The sequence below is a fragment of the Macadamia integrifolia genome, unplaced genomic scaffold, assembly GCF_013358625.1.
Source record: "Macadamia integrifolia cultivar HAES 741 unplaced genomic scaffold, SCU_Mint_v3 scaffold3300, whole genome shotgun sequence".
Lineage (NCBI taxonomy): Eukaryota > Viridiplantae > Streptophyta > Magnoliopsida > Proteales > Proteaceae > Macadamia > Macadamia integrifolia.
In genome coordinates this window covers 1,172-11,181 of record NW_024869377.1, presented here as the reverse complement: position 1 = coordinate 11,181, position 10,010 = coordinate 1,172, and the positions used below count along the sequence as shown (strand labels likewise).

General features: G+C 48.6%; 1 pseudogene; it reads right to left on the bottom strand.

The window, feature by feature from the left end:
• Positions 1 to 7,062: 7,062 nt before the first annotated feature.
• LOC122067982 lies at positions 7,063 to 9,744 on the bottom strand (annotated as a pseudogene).
• Positions 9,745 to 10,010: the final 266 nt, after the last annotated feature.

Genomic DNA, 10,010 nt, shown 5'->3' with positions numbered 1-10,010 from the left:
TTGCTTCTTCCCGAACTTCGTCTATGAAGTCGATGTTTCGCTTGGAGCCCGACTTCGTTTTGTGAAGCTTCGAACACCATTGATCGGAATAAGGCTTGGGTTATCTCAACAGGGATTAACGCTTTAGTCCCATATGCCAATCGAAACGACATCTCTTTTGTGGGGGTTTGAGCTGAGGTGCGATATGCCCAAAGTACATTGAGTAGCTGGTCTGCCCAGTTCTTCTTCTCCCAGTCCAGGCTCTTCTTTATTCCATCTAGGAGTATATGGTTGGCTTTTTTTGCTTGACCGTTTGATTGTGGGTGTGCTACAGCAGTGTTTCAAAAATCAATGTTAAAGTTACTGCAGAAGAGCCTGAATTTCCGATTGTCGAATTATCGACCATTATCTGTGACTAGTACCTTTGGGACACCATAGCGGTATATGATGTCGTCCGTCACGAACTTCTCCACTACCTGCTCAGTGATTTTGGCTAGGGGACGTGCCTCCACCCATTTAGTGAAGTACTTAATAGTGATAATCAAGAATTGGACAATGCCCTTCCTTTTCTTGAACTGACCTAGGATAGCCATTCCCCACATTACGAACGAGATCGGGTAGATCACAGAGCTAAGTTCTGTAGCCGGGATGTGTGGTATTGGGGCATGAACTTGACACTTAAAGCACCGTTGGACAAACTTCATCATGTTTTGTTGCATTTTTGGCCAGTAGAATCCTTGGCGCAACACATTGTAGGCCAGTGCCCTTCCCCCGATGTGTCCCCCACAAATTCCTTCGTGGACTTCGCCAAGTGTCTCTTCAGCTCGGTTCGGAGGCATGCACTTCAGAAGGGGCCAGGATATTGCCCTTTTGTAAAGTGCTCCACCTTGGAGGGTGTATTTGGCTGCTCTCCTTTTGACTGCCCTTGCTTCTATCTGGTCTCCTGGGAGATGTCCATCACGTAAATAGTCCACAATGGGGTCCATCCAGCTCAGCTTGGACTGGTGCGTATTGCTGCATATAATTTTTGCTCATAGGTAGGTTAGTCTAATACTTTAAAATATACTGAGCTAGCACAGTCCCCGAGTTCTGCTGTAGCTAGTTTGGAGAGGGCATTTGCTATTGCATTTTCCTCCTGCGGGATCTATACCATCGCGAATGTGTTTAAATTGGTCATCAGATGACGTACTTCCTTCAGATATTTGGCCATCCTCTCTTCTTTGGCCTCGTATTGTCCATTGACTTGGTTCACAATTAGTTGTGAGTCACTATGTGTGACCAAGTCATCTGTCATTACTGCCTTTGCCAGTTTGATTCCTGCAATTAGGGCTTCATATTCTGCCTCGTTATTTGTTACGAGGAATGCAAATCTAAGGGCATATTATATCGTGAATTCCTCAAACCTTCGCAGCATAAGTCCTGCGCCGCTCCTCACTATGGTGCTGGATCCATCAACAAAGAGCTCTCACTTTCTTTTCAGCTCGGCCTCAGGCTCTACCGCTTCTTCAGTTTGTGTACATTCTACCAAGAAATCAGCTAGTGCCTGGCCCTTGATTACTTTTCTTGGTCAGAATTCAATGTTATGCTCACTTAACTTGATAGCCCAACTCACTATACATCCTGCTATGCTGGGGTTGTGAAGTGACTTACTCAGTGGTTGATCAGTTAGTACAGCAATGGCATATGCTTGGAAGTAGGGCCTCAACTTCCTGGCTATCACGACCAATGCCAGCACGAACTTCTCAATCCTCCGGTACCTTATCTCCGCTTCTAGGAGCACATGACTCACATAGTAGATGGGCCTCTGGGTCTTTGCCTCTTCTCTCATGAGGACTGCGCTAACGGCTACTGTGGAGGTAGCGAGGTAAAGCTGTAGCTCCTCTTTGCGCTCTGGTCGGCTCAGTAGAGGGGGTCGGGTTAGGCAGGCCTTAATTTCATCGAAAGCTGTTTCGCATTCCTTTGTCCAACGAAATTTTTGTTGACCTTTTCCTCCTTTTAGTAGCTTGAAGAATGGAAGACACCTATCACCAGCTCGAGACAAGAACCTGTTGAGTGCGGCTAGGCACCCTGTCAGTTTCTAAACTTCGTGAATGTTTCTTGGTGGATGCATCTCGTGAATGGCCTCAATTTTTGAGGGGTTTGCCTCTATTCCCCTTTGCAACACTAGAAAGCCCAGGAATTTCCTAGAGGTTACTCCAAATGCACACTTGGTTGGATTTAGTCTCATCTGGTTCTGCCGCAGGACATCGAAAGCTTCCTTCAGATCTAGCACATGATCAATGCCTTTCATGCTCTTGACCAGCATATCATCAACGTAAAATCCCATATTTCTTCTGATCTGGCTTCGGAACATTGTATTCACCATCCTCTGGTAAGTGGCTCTGGCATTCTTTAGGCCAAAAGGCATTACAGTGTAGCAGTAGTTGCCCTAAGTGGTGAGGAAAGCAGTTTTTTCCTCATCTTTCGCCTTAATCTTTTTCTGGTTGTAGCCGGAATATGCGTCCATGAAGGTCAGCATCTCGTGGCCCGCAGTCGAGTCTATGAGGGAGTCAATCCGGGGCAAAGGATAGTAGTCTTTGGGACAGGCCTTGTTCAGGTCAGTGTAGTCAATGCATATCCTCCACTTCCCGATTACTTCGGAACCATGACCACATTGGCTCACCAGGTCGGGTACTTTAATTCCCTCATAGACCCCGCGGCTAAGAGTTTATCAATCTCCTCATTGTTGATGGTGTTCCTCTCAATCGTGAAGTTCCTACACTTCTGCTGGACAGGCTTGAAGTTAGGGTTAACGTCCAAACTTTGCTCAACTATGGCCCTAGAGATGCCTGGCATATTAGAAGCTTTCCACGCAAAAATATTAGAGTTTTCACTGAGGAAGTTTAAAATTTCATCACGACGTTGGGAGCTCAGCAGTGCTTGGAGCTGAACTATTTTTGACGGCTCGACCGTAGTGATTGGGACAGTAAGCAACTGTTCAACTGGCTCGACTCGGGTCAGGAGGCTATCATCTCGGCAATCAACAATTTCTACTATACACGCTAGGCCCAAGCATGGTTTCTTGACAGATTTTATGAAGTTGACATACCATTCCTGGGATTCTTTCTGGTTGGACTTGCATTCCCCTACTCCATTGTCGATGGGGAATTTGACTTTCATGTGCTTAGTGGACACAATCGCCCTAAGGTCATTGAGACCAGGTCGGTCAAGGATTGCATTATAGGGTGAGACGATCTTGGCGACCATAAAAGAAACTATGGTAGTGGCTATCTGAGCTCCCTGTCCGATGGTTACAGGTAATTTAACAACTCCTTCTAGCTCTGCTGGCATGCCTGAAATTCCGTACAAGGGTCTTGGGGCTGGTTTTAAGGCCTCGGTGCCAAGCCCTAGTTTTATGAAGGCTTCGTATGACATGAGGTCAACGGAGGCTCCCGTGCCCACTAGGACCCTGTGGAAGGGGTGGTTGGCCACCACTAATTGAACCACGATAGCGTCATTGTGAGGCCAGTTCAACTCTTTCAGATCTCAGTCCGAGAACGAAATGGGTGGATCCGTTCTGAGGGCTTTGACAGGTTGTTTCGTGATGCATACAAACCGTGCTTTGGATTTTCTGACTGATTACATCGTGGGTCCGCCCATGATTGTTAGAATGGCTAGACCCACGGGCTGGTTACCATAAGCGTCAGCTCATTCCGTGGCTAGTTCCTTGGACGGCTCGACCCTATCTTGGCTTGGCACGGCATTCGATCTCTCCTCGGCTAGGGCCAGTTCCCATCATATTTCTACTTCAAATACTTGTTAAGGTATCCAGCCTTGATGAGCTCATCAATTTCCCTTTTCAGAGACTTACAGTCTTCAGTGTCATGTCCATGGTCTCGGTGGTATCGACAATACCGATTTGGGTTCCTCCCCTGTGGTTTATCTGTCATTGGCCTGCGCCAGCAAAAATACTACTGATCTTAGATCTCTAAGAGAAGGTTTGTTCAGGAACGATCAAGTTCATATCGCTTAGGTTCAGCTATGTCAAGCGACCGATCAGTTCTGTTCTTCTTCGACTGGCGAGAATCGTCCCTAGGTCTCAGAGTCCTTTTCTTCTCCTTCTCCGACTGATCACCCCTGTCAGCTATCTCTCTAGCGGTTAGAACTTCCTCCATGTTGGCGTATTGATTGCATCGTCTTAAAAGCTCGGGCATTCTTTCTGGCAAGTCAAGGGCCAGAGACTGGACCAGATTAGGGTATATTATCCCATTGCACAACGTGCTATATGCCACTCCTTCCGGTAGGTTTTTTACCTCCAGTGTCGCCTTGGTGAATCGGGAAAAGAACTCTCTTATAATCTCTCTCGCTCCTTGCCTCATGTTCATCACGTTTTGTGTAGTTTTCTTCTACTTCATACTTACTTGGAAATATGTGAGGAAAGCTCTTGTCAGCTCTTCATAGATGCGGATGGACTGTGGCCGTAAGTTCGACATCCATACCAGTGCAACTCCTTTTAATGTGGTTGCGAAGGCTGGGCAGAGAATGGTGTCTGACCTACCATGAACCATCATGGCCGAGCTGTAGTACAACAGATGATCATAGGGATCTATAGTGCCGTCATATCCATTGAAGATGGGTATCACAAAATTTGGAGGTAGCTCGGCGTCTATCAGTTCGTCAGATAGTGCATTATGGGCCAGAGTTACAGTTATGTTGGCCGGGTGCCTTTGCCTCTGCATTCCTTCTACTTGCTCAGTGAGGCACTGGATGCAGCTCTCCAGGTCATCCCTTTTCACCTCAGCTAGGTGATCCGGGGATCATCGTGCCCTTTCACCTCTTATGGGGCTTCTTCCATGGCCTTGGTGTCCACCAGGCTGATCCTGGCCTTGCCATGGTGCACCACTGGTCGGCCTGATGGGCGAGGTCTAACCCTAATGGGGTTGATCTTGTCGTTCTTCTCTGTGCGGACACGCACCTCTAGTGAGTCTTTGAGGTGACAGCTGGTGTCTTCCTACCCAGGGTGGGGATCTGTGGGCATCATGTGTCTATGGACTCTGGTGACACGTGGAATAATGAGCTCTTTCGTTCTGGGCAGGAACGAGACCTTGCCTGTGCCCTCGGTAGGAGAAAGGGGTGGTACCGAGTGAACAATGCATGACGTTCTGGCTGACCCCCTCCTTGCTATTGATTGAGGGGTGACACTATTGTCAGGAGATTCGCCGTTGAGTTATCTACCAAGAACAGGCCTAGGCGGCTGAGTTGAACTAGTCCGTGGCACTGGAAGTGCCGAGCCGAATTGACATATGAAGTCCCGCACCAGTGCATTTTTCGCTAACACCTGTAGTTATAGGCTTTGCATCTGCTCTTCCATGTTTGGGTGAGTTACCCGGGATGATGGGACATGGCGAGATAGTTGAGGGTTCTGCTCGCGCTGATCCCCCTCTCCCTAGGTAACTTGTGCATCTGGCCTAGTTTGGCGGGGTCCTTGTGGAGGGGTCTCTGCTGGGACATTCTTCTGCTTTGCCATTGGCAGTGAATGGGGACGTCTAAGTGGTAACTCGCGAGTGAATCTTACTCATGTTGTCGTAGAAGAAACAACATTCTCACTCCTTAATTGCATTGGTCCAAGGTGACTTTTTATAACTGTTTTCCATGGACGGTGCCAATCTGATAAGGTAAAAATTGACTAGATGATCTTCCTTGCAGTTCCTGGTGCTCCAGTCGACCTGCACAGAAGAGAAGATAGGGGAGAGCCGGGATGACCCGATGGGGGACTCTCCAATGCCTAAGTCAGATCTTTCCACAGCAGATGCTCAAGAGAGATTTTCTAGTAAAAGGAGTGATTTTTTTTCGATCCCTTATAATTGAGGCTTACCTTGGTATTTATAGACTGTTGATGGAGAAAGAAGGAAGGGCATTTGTGGAGAGTCCTGTTTAGGCGTAGAGTCCTTGAGGGGAGTGACTCTATGATTCTGGGAATATTTTAGGTTCCAGGGCATATTCTAGGAATATTCTCTATTGATCTCAGAGGTGCAAGTAGTAGAGGGGTGGACACCTCTGATGATGTGTAGTGGATAGAGTCCTGCCCCCATGATCACGGATCACGTCCCTTGAATGTAGGAGTAGATGTGTGCATGTTTCTGGGTGCTTTACTTGACTGTGCCGAGCCAAGATGACAGGTTGGTTGAGCTGAGGTGACTAGTAGCACGGCCTGATGAGATGCCGAGGTGGCAGCACGACCTGATGGAGGGCCGAGGTGGTAGCACAACTTGATGAGAGCCGAGGTGGCAGCACGGCCTGATGGAGGGCCGAGGCAGTAGCACGGCTTAATGGAGGGCCAAGGTAGTAGCACGGCCTGATGAAATGCCGATGTGGCAGTACAGCCTGATGGAGGGCCGAGGTAGTAGGACGGCCTGATGAGATGCCGAGGTGGCAGCACGGCCTGATGGAGGGCCGAGGTGGTAGCACGGCCTGATGAGATTTCGAGGTGGTAACAGGGCCTAATGGAGGGCCAAGGTGATAGCACAACCTGATGAGATGCCGAGGTGGCAGCATGACCTGATGAGATGCTGAGGTGGCAGCACGGCCTGATGGAGGGCCGAGGTACGGCATTGGTCAGGACGATCCCTGCCCGTGTCGTGGTTGGGAAGAAATACCCTCATTAGCTCCCAAGTGCTTCCTTACCATTTCGCAGTACCTTTCACAGGCTACATTTATTACTATCAGAGCCACATAGATTCAGTTCAGTCCTCACTCCTCACTCCTCACTCCTGTGATTGGATTGCTTTTTCGATCTCTCTCCACCTCAGCATTGGTATTGGTTGAACGTTGATGGAGCAGGTACAGGTAACTCATGTTTCTTCTTGAATTAAGTGGTGTGATCAGAATAAAGTGAGATTATTTTAGGATTTCACAAGATGGAATTAATAAATGTAGTAAGCATATATGGGCAACTGTAATTATAAGCTAACAACTCAGATACAAATACTGATTCATTCTCGACATCATATGCATATATTTACAAAGATGCAAACATAGGGGAGAGGAGGAGGAGGAAAGAAAAGGGTGGGGGGGGTGGAGCTTTGATCCTTAAAATTTAAGAAGCTAATAATCTTGTGGGGCCAAGGGTTGGTGAGGATGTGGCGCTTCTGTTGGTAGTACTAAGTGATGAGGCAAAATATGTCACCTTCCTCAGCACGGCTGAAGTGTGTATGTAAGCCTGAATAAAAGACTGACCCACCACTCCGACCCTCCATCAGGCCGTGCTGCCACCTCGGCCCGTTATCAGGTGGTGATGCCACCTCGGCCCTCCATCAGGCCCTGCTGCCACCTCGGCATCTCATCAGGCCATGCTACCACCTCGACCCTCCACCAGGCCATGCTACCAGTCACCTCGGCTCGACCAACCTGTTACCTTGGCTCAGCACAGTCAAGTAAGGCACCCAGAAACGTGCTCTCGTCCACTCCTACATTCAAGGAACTTAATACCTGATCACGGGGTTAGGACTCTATCCATTACACGTCATCAGAGGCGTCCACCCCTCTCACAACTTCCACCTCTAAGATCAATGGAGAATATTCTTAGAATATTCCCAGGAACTTAGAATATTCCCAGAATCACAGAGGCACTCCCCTCAAGGACTCTACGCCTGAACCGGACTCTCCACAAACTCCCCTCCTTCTCTCTCCATCAACAGCCTATAAATACCAAGGTAAGCCCCCATCATGGGGATCGATCAATCACTCTTTTTACTAGAAAAACTCTTAAGCATCTACTGTGGAAAGATCTGACTTAGGCATCGGAGAGTCCCCCGTCAAGTTAGCCCAGCTCTCCCCTGTCATCTCTTCTGTGCAGGTCGGTCAAAGCACCAGGAACTGTAGGGAAGATCATCCGGTCAATTTTTACCACATCAGATTGGTGTCGTCCGTGGGAATCGATTACAAAAAGTCACCTTGGACCAATGCAATTAAGGAGTGAGAAGGTCGTTTCTTCTACGACAACACGAGTAAGATCCACCCGTGAGTTACCACTTGGAAGTCCCCATTCACCACCAATGGCAGAGCAGGAGAATGTCCCAGTAGAGACCCCTCCATAAGGACCCCAGCAAACCAGGCTTGATGTGCAAGTTGCCCAAGGAGAGGGGGATCAGCGAGAGCAGAACCCTCGGCTTGCTACCACTCGGCATCTCATCAGGCCGTGCTATCACCTCAGCCCTTCATCGGGCTGTGCTATCACCTCGGCCCTCCATCAAGCCAGGCTACCAGTCACCTCAGCTCGGCACAGTCAAGTAAGGCACCCAAAAATGTGCTCTCGTTCACTCCTACATTCAAGGAACGTAATTCCTGGTCACGGGGGCAGAACTCTATCCACTACGCGTCATCAGAGACGTCCACCCCTCTCACGACTTGCACCTCCAAGATCAATGGGAAATATTCCTAGAATATTCCCTAGAACCTGGAATATTCCCAGAATCACAGAGTCACTCCCCTCAAGGACTCTACACCTAAACCAGACTCTCCACAAACTCCCCTCCTTCTCTCTCCATCAGCAGCCTATAAATACCAAGGTAAGCCTCCATCATGGGGATCGATCAATCACTCCTTTTACTGTAAAAGCTCTCTTGAGCATCTGCTATGGAAAGATCTAACTTTGGCATCGGAGAGTCTCCCGTCGGGTCAGCCCGACTCTGTCATCTCTTCTGTGCAGGTCGGCCAAAGCACCAGGAACTGCAGGGAAGATCATCCAGTCAATTTTTGCCACATCACAAAGTACTCATAGATTAAAGCTGCAATTGCTGCCCCGATGAAAGGCCCAACCCAATAGATCCAGTGGTTCTTCCACCTCCACCCAACCAGAGACGGCCCAAAAGCTCGAGCTGGGTTCATGGATGCACCGTCGAATGGCCCTCCGGCGAGGATATTCGCACCCACGATTAGCCCAATAGCCAGTGGTACGATCGTCTCCAGGCTACCTCTCTTTGGATCGATAGCAGTTGCATATACTGTGTAGACCAGCCCAAATGTCATCACTGTCTCCAGCAAAACTGCATTCCCTTCTCCAACACCGTGCGACAACGAAAACCAACCGGCCTCTACAACAAATTAAAACCCACCGCCCACCACCCATGCACCACCCACCACCATTAGTTAGTTTTACTTAATTAGTTGGTTAAACTCGATCCAGCTGTACGTGCATGCAGATATATATAACTTTGAATTACGTACGTACCATGCCATTTGTGCAGAGCCTGAGCAAAAGAGATGCCACAACAGAACCCAAGAGCTGAGGTATCCAGTAAAAGCAGGCTCGTACGAAGGTAATCCGACCACCCACGAGTGCACCGAAAGTAACAGGTGGGTTAACATGTCCCCCGGATATGTTGACTCCAACTGCTACGCCCACAAATAAAGCCAACGCATGGGCCAACGCCACCGCCACCTGCCCCGACGCCGTTATCGTTGGCTCCTTATAAATCTTACGTCACCCAAAAAAATAAACAAAAATCACAGAAACTCAAATCCCGTTAGAGGTTACGAGTTATTTTGATGCATTCATGTATGGATAGAGAGGATAAGAGAGAGAGACGCACACAGACAGACCAAGAGCGAGGACTGAGCCTTCCCCAGCGAAGACAAAGATGAGGGTGGAGAAGAACTCGGAGATGATGGCTCTGATGGAATCAGGGTTGGTGGCCTCATCCGACCACCCAAATGTAATTCTGCCCGCAGGCATGTCTCCCGCCTACTGGTCCCGATCCCTCTCTCTGCCTAGCTCTGTTGCTACGTACTATTCCTTCAAAGTGCCATTAATTTTTCACTTCTCTTCTTCAATTCCTGCTCTCTTCCAAAAGGAGAGGTTTTTGAGGAACAGAGGTGACCAAGAAGAGTTGGAGAGTCGTAGTTTATCACAGAAAAGATTAGTTGGATTTATATAGACACGTGGGAGGTAGGGGTGTAAGTGTGATGGCACGTAGTGAAATAGTGTAAGCTGCTGATCAATCCCCAACACCTTCTTCTTTGGTACTCCAAATCATCCTTACGTCCTTATCTCC